The sequence below is a fragment of the Nomascus leucogenys genome, chromosome 2 (genome assembly GCF_006542625.1).
Source record: "Nomascus leucogenys isolate Asia chromosome 2, Asia_NLE_v1, whole genome shotgun sequence".
NCBI lineage: Eukaryota > Metazoa > Chordata > Mammalia > Primates > Hylobatidae > Nomascus > Nomascus leucogenys.
Genome location: NC_044382.1, coordinates 109075727 through 109090717, shown reverse-complemented (window position 1 = coordinate 109090717; position 14991 = coordinate 109075727). Strand labels below are relative to the sequence as shown.

General features: G+C 33.4%; 1 protein-coding gene across 1 annotated transcript in view; it reads left to right on the top strand.

Annotated features, from left to right (window-relative positions):
- ST8SIA4 (ST8 alpha-N-acetyl-neuraminide alpha-2,8-sialyltransferase 4) overlaps nt 1-14991 on the top strand; it is a 94507-nt gene that overhangs the window by 61458 nt on the left and 18058 nt on the right.

Genomic DNA, 14991 nt, shown 5'->3' with positions numbered 1-14991 from the left:
AAATAATTGGACAAAACACACAAACAAAGCAAGGAATGAATGAAGCAACAAAAGCAGTGAATTATTGAAAATGAAAGTGCACCCCACAGGATGGGAGGGGGCCCAAGCATAGGAGCTCAATAACTGAGTTACAAAATTTTCTAGTGTTTAAATACCCTCTAGAGGTTTCCATTGGTTACTTGGTGTATGCCCTATGTAAATGGAGAGGATATTTTTTGTCATAGCTGAAGTGTTTCCATTTGATTTAGTTCTAAGAAGTCAGTGTGAATTGGCCTTATGGTCCCTGCCTCCAGACCCTATCCTCCTGCCTCAGCAATATACTGCAAAATTGACCTCCTTTAAAAGAAATAAGCATAATGACTCCAATACCTATGGCTTGAATAAAAATTTGTATTGATCCCAATTTACACAAGTCCCAGTTTACAAAAAGCATCAGGTTCCCAACCATAATTTTACATACTCAACTTTATTCTAGAAGGGCATGGAAGGCAATAAGAGTAAACAGCTATGAAACTATTGAAATCAGTAACCTGTTTAGAAATTACCAACATGACAACAAAAATACGTTCCAAATAGATTTATGAACCTCTCTTTCTTTATCATGATGTACAGTAGGTTTTGCATTTCCCTTATTTTGGCTTTCTCGTTTAACTTGGTGTGCACCGGAAATAAGTTTTTGGATGTCTTACTGTGACACTGAGTGTGGTAATGAGGAGGCATACTGTGATTGCAAATGGATTAGGTGGGGGCCAGGGAAAGGGGTACTTACTAGAGAATAAAACACACAGAAACAATTTTTTTGGAAAAAACAAACTATCTTCATTTGTTTTTATTGTTTGTAATATATGTAATAAGAAAACTTTGGGGACTTTTTTTTTTCTTATATTCTTAGGTAACCTAGAGACAAGAATGTTATAAGAGAGAATGTAGGCTGACTGGAAAAGATACTCTATGGAAGACAAAAAGCTCCAAAAATGTTATGCTGCCCAAGCTAGTCAGGAGATAATACAGGCATTCATCTTCCTCTCCAGTAACTTGTGTGTTAAGAAATGACTTTGCCTTATTCAAGCATTGTGAGTCATGATGAAATGAATTGCTTGGGGGAATTTTGCAACTCGCTCAATGGTCTGACCCTTTTAATATTTAGGTATGATTGGGGATTTTCTAACCAAGCTGATGATGATATTAGGGAACATTTTCATAGCTTGTTTTTTAGTCCATTAGAGCAACACATTGAAAACTAGTTTCATAGTCTCCTTGAAAATTCCCCAACTTGTACCCTAAAAAAAACCTCTAAAATTGCCATGTGCATATGTATATACATGCACATATAAATAGACAGACACACACACAAATATTTCATCAAACAACTGTATGTATTGTCTGCTTTGGATTTCTTTAAAATAGCACTACAATCTTCCTTAAAATAAGTAGAAAATACTCTAAAATGTTAAAAGAAAAGGGTGAAAGGAAATTTATAAGGACTTGGAGAAATCTAAACACATTTGAAAATTCTCATTTCAGGTATTAGACAATGTTGCTGTGTCTCACTGAGAAGACTAAATAAGATATGACATGATATAAAAGTTTGGGATCAGGAATAGTTTTAAAAAGACTGTATGAATTGAAAATATTAAAAGTATATATTTTTATTTAAATATATGTATATATTATATGTAGCAATGCCTACATATGGAAAATATTTTCATGATTTTTTGACATAATCCACTTAAATTCCTTATTTTATAAAGGAGACTTTTGCAGCCCAGAGCCTCATTTGCTCAAAAATAGACACTCAGTTAGTGGCACAGTTAGAGTTGCTGATTCCAGGAGCAGCTCTCTTTCGACCAATCTCGCTATAGAACAGTGTATCTTTATAATAGCATGGCAATATTTGTGCCATTTTATCGTTTCTTTTTGATGTATGATTTTTCAATATAATAAAACCTATTGACTTAGAGACCCTTGTATGTATTGCCAAAATAATATTCAGAAAGTGAGTGCTTTCTATTTATATAAGTTATCACAGATCTTGAGCTGTTTCTGTCTTGTGTTTCCTGGCCAGAGATAAAGAGAAGATTATTTTTCACAGACAAGAAGAAGAAACAACTAAATTAACTGCCTTTGTAGCTAAGGATTTATAGTTCAAACTTTGGACCCAAGTTTTTAAATAATTCTAAAATAGAATTTCAATGGTTATTTTTTCAATTTAACAAAGAGAGCATAAATTCTATAGCTGAGTTCTGAAGCATTTCATTAAATTTAAGTTCATTTATCTGCTCAGGCTTTCAGCTGACATCTGCAGAGCAAAATCAAGATCTTTTCTGGCAAATTGATTGATGGTGTGCCATATTATTTATAAGGCTCAAACTATGTACCTTTGAAATATTTTAGTTTAAATGAAATTTGAAACAAGATATGAAATCTTGCAACATGTATTTACCCAGAAAACAAGTGAAATTCATATCATAATTAAATATAATTTTTTTGCATATTCTGAGTTGGCGAAAGGTTATGGAAAAATTTTTAAAAGGGTGGGTGTGGTGGCTCATGCCTGTAATTCCAACTTTTTGGGAGGCCAAGGTAGGAGGATTGCTTGAGGCCAGGAGTTTGAAATCAGGCTTTTCAACATAGCAAGCCCTCATCTCTACAAAAAAGAAAATAATTAATGTTCTCTTTTAAGTGCAAGTTTTGTCACTATGGCTTAAATCATGTTGCTAGGAAGTTTATAATGTGGAAGTCATAGTGTTGGAAACTGAATGCCACCATTTTATAATTTGCTGAATGCCACCATTTTATAATTACCCAGTAGCAATTTTATTTTCTATTGTACATATTTGCTAGTCTATTCAAAGCAAATATTCATGAAGCTATAGCAAAAGAAACTGCCAGAGAATAGCTTCTAAGCCTCTACAGTGTTGATGACTTACAGTGAGTCTCTGGAATTCACAGAAACGTTTTCATTATAAATTCAGATTAAATTAATTATATTCTTATAGATAAATAAGTAAATACTTGTAATACAGTGACTTTTAATTTGATATTTAATTTAACAGGTGTTTTTTTTTTCTCTAGTGCTCCAAATTTAATCAGTTACTAATGTTTTGACTGGAATGAAAAAAGTATATAATTTACATATTACTTCTGGCCAAGATGTATTTTGGTTATGTTATTTGATGTGTATTTGTTAGCAGTCTAAGTAATATAACATCGGTCTTCATTAAAAACTCTGATTTCTTTCATGTATCTTACAGAAACACCAGACTATAATTTCTGTTCCTTCTTCTGGTTGTAGAAGAGAGGTAGCAGACTCATGACTCACAGTTTGACTTGGCCTACTGACCTGCTTAATAACACAGATATTTAAAAATGAAATTAACTGTCAACATCTAAGTATCATGAGATTTTTCAACAGACATTTCAATATCTGGTGATTCTTTTAAAAATCAGAATATCTGGCAGTCCTAGATCTCTATTTCTTCATGATTATGGTGAGGAAGAGCTAAATTGTGCTGTCTTCTACACTCTAAGCACTGATATCCTGTCCTTCACAGTCCCATGTACCGCTTTGTCTCATTCATCCTGATAACAAACCTGATTCATTCATCCTACTTTCTGGTTTTATCCAGCTCTCTAAACATTTGTTTTATTATTCTGCCTTATGGGAGTAGAATGAAGTATAAACATATATGGTAATTGATTCAGACACTCTTAGAAATGGAGAAGACTGCATATTTTCCAATGAATATCTCATTTAAAAATAATGACATTAAGACATTCTTGGGCAGATTGACTTACTAAGACAACATATACAATACCTAGGTCTCAAATATACATCTTTCGGCATGAGTTTAAGAAACCAAATTTGAAATAGTTGCAAAAAAGTAGGCAACATTTCACCAGTAGAGATTCCTTTCAGGCAGTGTGTGCTAGTATATGTTTAACAACTAACTCTCTGGGAAAACAAAGTGGATTTATAGCATTTGCTGATTTTCATAACGTAAATACTCCCACCATGCCCAATTTCAAACTAATGAGGAGATGACAAACAGCTCACAAAATTCCAAAAAAAAAAATTCACTGTGGCTCTGTGAATCAGTAAAGGCCAGTTCTAGCACACCAGAATAGACATATGGTTCAAGGAGATTCTTGTGTAAATTGGGTGAAGAAAATTGCAGCTATTAACATTCAGCCTTATTAAATGAAATCATTTCTATCACATGGCACCTCTATCAGAAATGTCTATCTCATGTATTAGAATATTTCTTTAAATTTTATCTGTCATCATAGTTTAGATTGGCCAATGCAGTTGCACTGGCAACAGTGATATCTGTAAACACAAAGTCAATAGCTTTTATAGACTTCATCACTTCTGGTTTATTATACTAATCAAACATCAACATGTGTAATGGATACTTTATATAATAATCCCTAAAGTGGAGTCTCTAAATGTTTTGGACAAAGAAAAAGTATTTAAATTAATTCTTCATCTTGCTATTGAGTTTGGACTGGCTAAATGCTTTTGAATAGCATTCAGATTTTATGGTGTGTGTCAGAAATGGGTATTTACCCTAAATCTATTATTATTTTTCTAAATTTTCATCCTTTGTCTAAAACGTAAAAAATTCTAATAGTAATGACATGGCACAGTATATATATTCTAATTTCTCTATTATATATGCTTAAAAGCATTGACATTATTTAAATGTTTTCATTTTATTCTAGAAACTTGGTAGTTGTGACATTGATTCTCACAGGTAAGAAATATGTTTACTTACATGATTGGAAAAAATTGATTTCTTAACTACTTAGCCTGAAAACGAGATGATATTAGTGATTACTGCTTATCTGAGAAAGTAAAATTATATAATTTCCTTTAGAATTTGTGATATAAGTTTTATACAAGAAACAGAAATAAGATTTAATTCTTGATAATACAGGATTAAAATATGGCAAATATTACATATACATGTATATATATACATTTGAGTGTGTGTGTGTCTATATATGTATGTGTATATTTGTGTGTGTATACATATTCCAGTTAGTATGTGTATTCAGGTTATTATGCATTCAATTCTATTCCTAATTCCAGAACTGTAATGCAGGATTTTATTAAACTAATTATTAATACAGATTATGATTAATTTTTAAATAGAAATAAGGTATTTGTGTGTAATGTATGCTCAACTTTTTAGGGGGAAAAACTCCTTTGACCTATGATGTTTTACTGTACCTCTCAGTGATTGACTGATAGAGCTTTTAAGTTAAGAACTGAAATATCATTTCTCCCTCATTCCATAAAAAAAGGAATCTCACCACTAAAGAGAATTACAACCATATATTTTGCAACAGTACTTAAGAATATATGGGTTATCTTAATTTCTAGCATTTTTAATTTAATATTGAGCATAATGGTTTTCTCAAAAGAGTATGATTTTGTGGCACTATACAAGCAAAATAAAATAGCAGATGTTTAATTTAAAACCTCTTAAATTCATTCTTATGGTTGAATGTCATTCTATTGCAAGCACTGCATCTAAAATATTTCACCCTTTTTGGTGGAAGGAGACTTGCCCAGTGCTACACAACTATTAAATGTTACAGATAGAGAATCTGCATCATTTGTTTCCATTAACTGTCCTGTCTGGATGAAATAAACAATCCATAAAATGACAGATAAATGTAACATTTGACTTAAAGAAAGCAAATAAAGATAAAATTTGCTGAAAAATATTCAAATAGTATTAAATACTAGTAAAAGATTTCTGCTGCTCACAGAACTTATGCACCCCAATGGTTTTACTTACTGTCTATGAGAAGACTGGCAAAATGGATAAGTGTGTGTGTGTGTGTGTGTGTGTGTGTGTGTGTTAGGAAATTCACTTGGAATAGTTGTTGAAATCTGTCCTCCGCTGTTTATAGTTCCTCACCTATAACGTAAAGGAAATCATCCTTTTGCCCAATGATTTGGAGAGGGGACTTTGAATTTGAAGTGGACAGTGTATGAAAATTGAAAAGGGCATAAGAGAAAAGTAAAATAGTCTGTGCTCAAGTATTCTAGAATTATTCTTGAGAAAGAATTTGGAGCGGAAATGGTGACATGATACTGAGATTTAAAATGTCTTATTATTTTCTTATATGTTCTTTCACAAATTTAATGAGAGAGTATGGGTATGGAAGATAAAGCTGCAGTAGACAATCAATTCTAGATCTATTATTTAGCTATCTACCCATCTATCTACTATCTATTCTCTCTCTCTCTCCCTCTCTCCTGTCTCTCTCTCTCTCTCTCCTCTCTCTCTCTGTCTCAGAAACCTGTTCAACACTGGCTCCCTAAAGCACTTCTGACACTTATTGATGACTCAGGTTTTGCAAGTGGAAAGTAGAGCTAATGATCAGAATGGCATCTTATTTTCCTCAGGTATTACGGGGGTGTGTGTGTGTGTGTGTGTGTGTGTGTGTTTTAGCACTAATGAGAAAATTCCCTAGACTTCCTTTAGAGTTCCTATGAGTAAAGTCAATAGTGATAAGTGATGTGGGAGTATTTTAACCTGGAAATTGGAAAGTAAGTCTCCAAAGTATTACATTTTAATGTCAGTATGGAACAGTAGCAATTTTCTCTGATGGATTTTATTTTTTTCCAAGTTTCAGTCAGTGTTTTCTACCAAATCTAAGTAAAAAATTGAATCTGGAAATGATGCTTTTAGAATTTAAAAAATTATGAATAATTCAAGTTGATTGTTTAAATTTCATTTTCTTTAAAAAAATTATTTGTCCACCTGGGAGTTATGAAATGATATCTTTAATTTGCCAAGTTGGAGAAGTCAACGTGGGATTTAACATTTGCTGTAGAAAAGTGAGTTATTTATTTCTAGGTTATACTTAGTAAGGAGTACCATATATTTAGCTGAAAAAGCATGTGAACCTTCCTTTCTACATTCAATTTTAGGTTTCTTCTTTTCTATGTATTTTTATCCATTAGTAGTCTATCATACCTAATGACAAATCTCAGAACAATGCAAAAAAAAAAATGAATGCAGCATTCGACCCTCTATCACATCTTATGTTTTTAACAATTTAATTTTAAAATTCGAAATTAATGTAATCCGTGTAAAAACGGCATGGCCAAATTAATAGTAATACTAGAGATCCAGCTCAACATGGTCATTAGGGGCACAGACTCTGGAGCCAGATTACTTTGTAATTCCCAGTTCCACATTTTACTAACTCCATGACTTTGTGCCAGTTAGTTATTATCATTCCTCATCTGTAAAATAAGATTATTAAGAGTGCCTACTCATAGGGCTCTGAGAAATCATTTGAGTTATATGCAAAGCGTTTAGAACAGTGCCTGGCACATTATAAGTACTAAACAAGGCTGATCTCTAATTAATACATCACTGAAAAATAGATTCAGTAAATTCTCCTTTGGGTAATTAAGCAAAGCTCATTTCTCTCTCAAGGTATTTCTCTCTTTCCAGACAACTCTTCCCTTTCTGCAGGTTTATTTAAATTAATCACAGTTGTTCTAATAAAGTGTCTTGAAATACATGAATGAATTTTGGTTAGAAAAACAAATAGGAGGCCTAGTGATCACATCTTATTATGCCTTATCTTGATTTCAGAAAGTACTCTACTCAAAATAGCTGAGTTTATCTTCCTTTTTACTTCTATATCTCTCTCGATTTAGATTGAAGTCAACTGATGGTTATCTTTCTATTCTGGTGAATATTAATGGTGAATGAATATGTCCAATGTATCGCCCAAAGTGGGGATAGGTCCGTTCCAAACTTGGCAGTTTAAATAGCTGTACATTAATTGTTGGTAAATATCTATGGACTTCACTATGTTATTTCTGAAACAATAATTGGTAACCACAGCATCTATAATGACGTTTTTATATTTAAACTTCATCTTAAGCTTTTCACAGGAGTGACAAGTACAATCTCAGATGAAAAATTTGGTATGAATGAATATGAATTAGTGGAGAACCTTATTTTAGCCACCAGTAATAGCAATACTGTAAGAAGTTAACTTTCCAATGTTTATCTTTAATAGCATTGCACATTTTCAAATTTCAAGTAGCCACATTTACTTTGGCTGAAAAAAAAAGATTTTTAAAAATTTAGTGGCTTTTCCCATGCATTTTCCTACTCATTTACCTACCTTCATGTGAGTATAACTTAATTTGTTTATGTTGGAAAAAATGACAACCTCTTTCAAAATAAGTAGAGAATCATTCCTGGCTGTCAGAATATCTCACAATTCAATGAAAAATTGATTAATTCTCCATATGATAATTCAAGGGAGAAGTGTCACTGTATAGCTAATCATGTTCCATTTACTAATAGATATGAACTTATGGGTGGCTTTAGCATTTGTGATTGAAAATTCTGTGTACAAACAGAAAAAGAACAAATTAATATATTTTCTGGAATATACAAATGCTACATCTATAATAACAAGAATGTAAATTGGAAGACATCTCGGCCCTAGTTCCTTGTTTGTTTTTCATTTCACCCATGTTTTACATTTTGAAAAAAACAATAATCCAAGAAGGCCGGATGTGTTAGGCCATTTTTATGTTGCTATAAAGAGATATCTGAGGCTGGGTAATTTATAAATAAAAGGGATTTAATTGGTTCACGGTTCTGCAGGCTGTATAAGAACCATGGCACCAGCATCTGCTTGGCTTCTGGGGAGGCGTCAGCAAGCTTACAATCATGACAAAAGGCAAAGTGGGGCAGGCTCTCACATGGCGAGAGCAGGGTCAAGAGAAAGAGCTTGGAGATGTTACACACTTTTAAACAATCATATCTGGTGAGAACCCACTCACTATCGCGAGGACAGCACCAAGCCATAAGGGATCCACCCACATGATCCAATCACCTCTCACAAGGCCCCACATCCAATGTTGAGGATGACATCTCAACATGATATTTCCCAGGGACATAGATCCAAACTGTATCACTGAATCAATTTGATCAGTAGTGACAACTTAAGAAAGAGAAAAAATAGTAAACAATAAGAAGAGAAACAATATTAAAGCTTTAGAAACTCAAAACTGTCAACATAAAATAAATACCATAATAATACCTTTTAGCAATTATATTTTAATGTCCCCATTTGATACCAAATTATAGGCATTTTCATAGATAAAAGCATTTCTTTTTAATGTGAGTTAAATAGTTATGAGATAACTGTGCTTAATATTTAAAGTTTTAGTAAATGCTAATTTCTAATTTCTAAGCATTCTGCTCTCTATGCCCTACAACTAACAGTTGCTCCTTTTGTCATTAGAGCGTTCTATGTTTTATTATTCTTTTATTCTTCTACCTAATTCTATTAAAAATGGACCTCAGTAGTACATATCCATATACATTATATGTGTGTGTATATATAAGTGCATGTACATTTAGATGAAATTTTATAGAAATAATCTTTTGACTATTATATTAGCATTCATTTGATTAAGATGATATCCTAATTTCTTCAATATCTTTTAATTCTTTCATTCACTTATTCAACAAATATTTATTGAACATATTCTAGGTGCCAGGCATTTTGCTATATCTGGGATGCACATTTGGATTAAATAGATACAGTTCTTACCTCACTTGGATAATTATATCTTTATTAGGAAATTATGGTACAGTATGATAAGTGCAAGATGAATGAGGAGTGGATGCTCTTGGAGAATCCCTTCTAGCAAAACTGAGTTACGGGACCGATTAAAAGAAAAAGGCCTGCTGATGAAATTGATATTCTAGTTAATGCCAAGAATAGGGAAATATGTTTCAGGCAGAGAAAATTACATGTGTAAAACCAGAGACCTTTTTGTTGTATAATATTAGTTAACACCCATGTAACACTATGTGCCAATCATTATTACAAGTGATTTTCACACTATGTAAACAACTCTTTTGACATAGGTTTGTTATTACTCCTATTTTCCCCTTGAGAAAACTGAGGAATGAATTAGTTAAGTAACTTGCCCAAGTTAACGTAACCAGTAAAATTCAAGGCTGGGATCCAAGTAGCTTGGTTCCATCATCTGTACGTTTCCTACTTCCTCTCAATTGCACACTGCCTTTTACAATAAAAATGCACAGAAGATTTAATTTATTATGCTATGTATTCATTTTGCAGCCCAATCAATTGAGTAAAATAATTTTAGAGACCAACTTACAAACAAACATTGAAATAATACAAAAACCCTGTGCGTCATCAATCATGAATTTGAACTCAGCAAGAAGGCTAGGAATTTACTTCACTTTAACAAAGATTTATTGTCTTCGTCTACATGCAAGACTCTGTGCTAGGTACCAGGGACGTAAAGATCAGTTAGTTTAATCTCTGCTCTCAAAGAGTTCACAATTTTTCCTGCAAAATAATATGTTAACCAATAAGAATTTATAAAACTTATGACAAATACAACCAAGCAGACACCTACATGTGATATGAGGGTACAGAGTTTGCCTGATTCACCTTTGAATTCATAGCACAATGTATATTACCTGACTGAAGATAGAATGAATGAATGAACACAACAACATGCTATAAAGGGAAGAATTACTTTCCTCGGAATAAATCATGAGATACTTCATTAAAAGGAGGCATTTAGGGCCTGTAAGAGTGGATTGGATTTTCTTAATGGAAGGTGGTAGAGTAGTAAGGTAGATGAAACTTGACACATAGAGGGGAACAGGAGCAAAAGCAACAGAATAGAAAAGTTAGAACTGAATAAGAACAATGAGAGAATGTCCTGCAGAGTTGGGTTGGTGTAAGTTTCTAGATGGTCTCGAATGATGTAACAGGAGCCTATAAGAACATTTTAGAGGTTAATTTGTAACCCTTTGTGCCAATTAATGGTGATCTAAGGCAGACTAATAAAAAAAAGCAGAGAAGGAAAGAGATCTATGTGGAAGTTAGCTAGGGATGTATTAAGATTATGTTTTTAGAATGCTGCAATACATTTTAGTGCAGTAACCTACATTAACTGAAAAAGGGAGAGTCATACTTTGAAAATAAGAACAATCTCCTTCATTTCATTTATGGGCATAGCAAATTTCTCTTGTTATCATTGCAGTTTCTGTGGTCCAAAGCATGTTTGAAAATGAAACATCTGTGATGCTGAAATATCTTCAATAACAAAACATCTGCGATATGAAAATATCTTCATTTTTTTTTAGAAATTGAGAAGGCTTCCCTCAGGCATATGTCCCAGATATACAGCATCACATCTTAGTTATAATTGCAAACACTGTGGTGCCCCAATAGAGCCTCCAAAAGAAAAACTAACCCATATGGATTTAACTAAAATAAATATAAGTAAGTAATTAAATAAAACCTAAAGTGTGAACTGATTTGTATCAAAGCTTCTGCTTTAAGTGCCAATGAGCAGAACACACTTAATCCATCCAAATATGAAGTGTTTGTTATTGATATTTAGTATCTATGTAGAGAAAGATTAAAATAGCATTTAAACTAAACTAGATTCTCTTTAGAATTCATAGGTAAGTTCCTTCCTTCTAAATATTTCATAGAACCAATATTTTAAATAAAGTTATGGTTCTAGATTCTGGGAGTATACTCAAGTATTTTTGACTTGCATACAATATGTAGATTCCCATCATTTATCAATTCCTGTGTCACCTTTCCAGCCCCTCTCCCTGTAACACAAACCAACTGTAGAAAACTTAGTTCAAGAGTTGAAGAAAATTTTTAAAAAATATATATATTCTGAGCCCCTGACCCTCAGAGATAATCAGACCCAACTCATATAGGGGCATTTTAGCTCGATGCATTGGGCCTGATGGACAGTAATTTCAGTGGAGCAGAGATAGTGGAGAATGAAATAAAAATGAATTTCAGGAAACACAATGGAGATGAGAAAATGTGCTGAAGAAGAGTTGTGTCTCTGCATGAAAGAAAAACAATGGTAGTAATAATAATTCCATTTATTGAACATTTATTTTATCACTGAATCATCGTAAGTAGGTTTTTTGTCTTTTTTTAAGATGAAAAGAATTGTGCCTCAAAAAGAATAAAAAAAAATCTTGTCAAGAATCCAGGTGGGAAGTTTTAGAACTGATAAATGTTTTATGTCTCAAGGTATAATTTTAGTATTTTTTATAGTTACATTTTGGAGATTGTCTTGATGTGGCACCTGCAAGGCATTTTATACAGTCCTTTTGTGGTCCAGTAAACAGCTCCCTGGGCCTTAGTTATGGGATAGAGACTGTCAGTCACCCCAGGGTAAGGACTATGTCTTTTCTCATCTGGGCTTGTTCACCAGCCAAGTACCTGGAGAACAGTAGTTCCTCAAAATTACGTGGTCAATGGAAAACAGAAGCAATAATGAAAAAAGAAATCATTCAAAAAGTTAATTAGGTAGATAAATATAATTATATAATGTAACTAATTACCTCTGGCAAACCAGCTATTTCAATTTCAATTAATACTATTGAAGACAGTTGTCACTGGACATTTATTATAAGTCCTATATGTATGTGTAATAGGGTTTATTTTGAGAAGCTATAGGTCTAATTTTAAGAATGCATTGGTTATACTGCGCTTTACCAATTCTAAGTAAACATAATAAAACATAATACTTACATTTGAAGTCATACGCAAGTATAGTTACATAAATAGATATGATTACTGAATCTCCTGTAGAAATTATTTGCTTGTATCCTTTAAAAATTAATTTCAGTTGTACTTGCACACATATATTTCTTGCATATTTGTACATTTATGCACACACATACATGCACACACATAGACAAATATAATGCAACCATTTGAAAGAATATCTTTGTCTAAGTTATACAATAATCAGTTGCCATACCATTCTTGATGATGTGTGTCCTTGACTGCTTGCTTGAACTCATGAAGTTATTACAATATATTACCATCCAGAAATATTATAAAGACATAAGTCTGTCGAGGGTTTATAGAGGTATCTTGAATTCAGAAGAATAAAATATTTGATGTATACAGATATTTGCTGCATATGGCAGTTTCTAACTTAGAAATGGATTGGGCTTTAAAAATTTGAACTCCAGATAGGAAACTACTGGCTGTTTTATTCAACAATAAATACTACAGTACTAATTATGTGCTAGGCATTACTTAAGCACTTTACAAATTTTACTTTATTTGGTCTCCATAACAACTCTATAAGGTAAATAATATTCCCATTTTATGGGAATATTTTATGATGAAATAAAGCACAATGAAGTCAAATATACCAGCTCACATAGTAAGTGGTAGCACTAGGCTTTGAAACTCATCAGTCTGGCTCCAGAGTCTGCACCCATAATTATTGGACAGAATGTCTTGTAAGCTCTATTCCCTTTCACTTACTTGCCCCTTGTAACAGATCTTCAACAGTTTTGCAAACGATTGCTAAAGTCTTAGAGTGAGCCACATAAGTATTTTATCTTCAGTGTGACACATTTATGACCAAAGATTGCAAAAATAACATGAGTATACTCTTAAAAATGAAACATAATAATAAAGACTTCTTATCTTTTTTTTTTTTTTTTTTTTTTGAGACGGAGTCTTGCTCTGTTGCCCAGGCTGGAGTGCAGTGGCGCGATCTCGGCTCACTGCAAGCTCCGCCTCCCGGGTTCACGCCATTCTCCTGCCTCAGCCTCTCCGAGTAGCTGGGACTACAGGCGCCCGCCACCACGCCCGGCTAATTTTTTTGTATTTTTAGTAGAGACGGGGTTTCACCGTGGTCTCGATCTCCTGACCTTGTGATCCGCCCGCCTCGGCCTCCCAAAGTGCTGGGATTACAAGCGTGAGCCACTGCGCCCGGCCCGACTTCTTATCTCTTTATGTTGTTTAATTGTGCTTTGGAGAGATCATTTTTCCTTACAGAAGAATATGTTGCTAGATAGAAATGTAGTAATTCTAAAGGATCTGAATGTGTTCGAGAATTTTAGAGGTTATACACAACAAGTAATTTTTTATGTCTACTGTAACTTATGACTTTCCTTTCCCCTATTATAGATATATCACTGTCAATATCCTATTTTTTCAATCTTTATTACTCTAAAATAGAATTCAGGCAAAGGAAAAAAGTTCAAGTAAATGAAAAGATTTATTAAAGCATTTAGGTAATAGTTGGGAGGAGTGAAGGGAAAAAATAGATCAAATAATCTATAGGTGCTTGTATGTGAAAAAGGGTTGAGTTTAAATTTCTAATCCATGAGAGACCAAAAGACAAAGAATCTTTAGTGATCAAACCAATAGATAACTATTTTGAAGGGAGAGAGAGACAGTGCCGGGGAAGACTGCGTGGCTCACACAGCTCTGTAGGGGCTCACTGGGTACTGTTCGCTGGGATTCTCTTGGCAATTAGCCCAAGAGAGCAGAGCATGGCAGTGAGGTGAGAGCAAGTGTGAATACACACTGATGCTCCTATGTGCAGAATATTCGCAGTTTATAGGTAAAGATATGTGACTTGCGAATATTCCTACATCTACAAAGAACTATTCCCACACTGTTTTTATAGGTCACTGGGCTGTGTTTTGAGCTCAAATATTGCCTGCATCAGAATTCATAGTTATTTCATAGTGAGTCATTTGACAAGTCTTTGTTCTTTTCCTGGCTGCAATAATTAAGCTAATGAAAATTCTTCTCAGTCTCAGACCTGCTAAGAAAATTTCCCAGGAACATGGGCCTTTGAGAAAAAACAGAACTCTTCCCTTGCTTACTTAAAAATAGTGTTAAAAAAATAGTAGTTTACCTCTTTTGACTTGAACCAATGCTTGTTCAAGACTAAGGATCTTCCACATCCCACACAGTCTTCTGATCCTCTTCTAGAATTCTAAGGCCTTTCTACCTAAATTTCTAGAGGCAAAGGGCAGGTTTAGGCAAGGGAAATAGCCCTAGAGATGTCTATGGGGTCCCATGAGTGAGGAAATCAAGGGCAAAATCAACTTTTGACCTGAGAGGAGCCTTTTAGCAAAGACGTGA